The sequence below is a fragment of the Perkinsus marinus genome (genome assembly GCF_000006405.1).
Source record: "Perkinsus marinus ATCC 50983 genomic scaffold scf_1104296964318, whole genome shotgun sequence".
Taxonomy (NCBI): domain Eukaryota; phylum Perkinsozoa; order Perkinsida; family Perkinsidae; genus Perkinsus; species Perkinsus marinus.
In genome coordinates this window covers 1-1,022 of record NW_003204707.1, presented here as the reverse complement: position 1 = coordinate 1,022, position 1,022 = coordinate 1, and the positions used below count along the sequence as shown (strand labels likewise).

The 1,022-nt window shown below is 45.9% G+C and overlaps 6 non-coding genes across 6 annotated transcripts; all 6 read left to right on the top strand.

Annotated features, from left to right (window-relative positions):
• Window positions 1-75: 75 nt before the first annotated feature.
• Pmar_PMAR008477 lies at window positions 76-149 on the top strand. Its single transcript has one exon. It is a non-coding gene; the product is annotated as a tRNA-Arg (tRNA).
• Window positions 150-240: 91 nt separating this feature from the next.
• Pmar_PMAR008476 lies at window positions 241-314 on the top strand. The gene has a single exon. It is a non-coding gene; the product is annotated as a tRNA-Arg (tRNA).
• A 92-nt stretch (window positions 315-406) lies between these two features.
• Window positions 407-480, top strand: Pmar_PMAR008475. Its single transcript has one exon. It is a non-coding gene; the product is annotated as a tRNA-Arg (tRNA).
• A 92-nt stretch (window positions 481-572) lies between these two features.
• On the top strand, window positions 573-646 carry Pmar_PMAR008474. The gene has a single exon. It is a non-coding gene; the product is annotated as a tRNA-Arg (tRNA).
• A 92-nt stretch (window positions 647-738) lies between these two features.
• On the top strand, window positions 739-812 carry Pmar_PMAR008473. The gene has a single exon. It is a non-coding gene; the product is annotated as a tRNA-Arg (tRNA).
• Window positions 813-904: 92 nt separating this feature from the next.
• On the top strand, window positions 905-978 carry Pmar_PMAR008472. The gene has a single exon. It is a non-coding gene; the product is annotated as a tRNA-Arg (tRNA).
• Window positions 979-1,022: the final 44 nt, after the last annotated feature.

Here is a 1,022-nt window from a genome sequence, read left to right as displayed (position 1 = left end):
TTTTCCTATACGAGATAAAACTATGTGAACGGAAGGCAGTGTTCACATGAACAGGAGGTCAACAAGCCTTTCTCAGTTCTGGTGGCTCAATCGGATAGAGCGTTGGACTTCTAATCCAAAGGTTGCGGGTTCAAGTCCCGTCCAGAGTATATAATCTGGTTAACTTTTCCCTATACGAGGTAAAACTATGTGAACGGAAGGCAGTGTTCACATGAACAGGAGGTCAACAAGCCTTTCTCAGCTCTGGTGGCTCAATCGGATAGACCGTTGGACTTCTAATCCAAAGGTTGCGGGTTCAAGTCCCGCCCAGAGTATATAACTCTGGTTAACTTTTCCCTATACGAGGTAAAACTATGTGAACGGAAGGCAGTGTTAACATGAACAGGAGGTCAACAAGCCTTTCTCAGCTCTGGTGGCTCAATCGGATAGAGCTTTGGACTTCTAATCCAAAGGTTGCGGGTTCAAGTCCCGTCCAGAGTATATAACTCTGGTTAACTTTTCCCTATACGAGGTAAAACTATGTGAACGGAAGGCAGTGTTCACATGAACAGGAGGTCAACAAGCCTTTCTCAGCTCTGGTGGCTCAATCGAATAGAGCGTTGGACTTCTAATCCAAAGGTTGCGGGTTCAAGTCCCGCCCAGAGTATATAACTCTGGTTAACTTTTCCCCATCCAAGGTAAAACTATGTGAGCGGAAGGCAGTGTTCACATGAACAGGAGGTCAACAAGTCTTTCTCAGCTCTGGTGGCTCAATCGGATAGAGCGTTGGACTTCTAATCCAAAGGTTGCGGGTTCAAGTCCCGCCCAGAGTATATAACTCTGGTTAACTTTTCCCTATACGAGGTAAAACTATGTGAATGGAAGGCAGTGTTCACATGAACAGGAGGTCAACAAGCCTTTCTCAGCTCTGGTGGCTCAATCGAATAGAGCGTTGGACTTCTAATCCAAAGGTTGCGGGTTCAAGTCCCGCCCAGAGTATATAACTCTGGTTAACTTTTCCCCATCCAAGGTAAAACTATGTG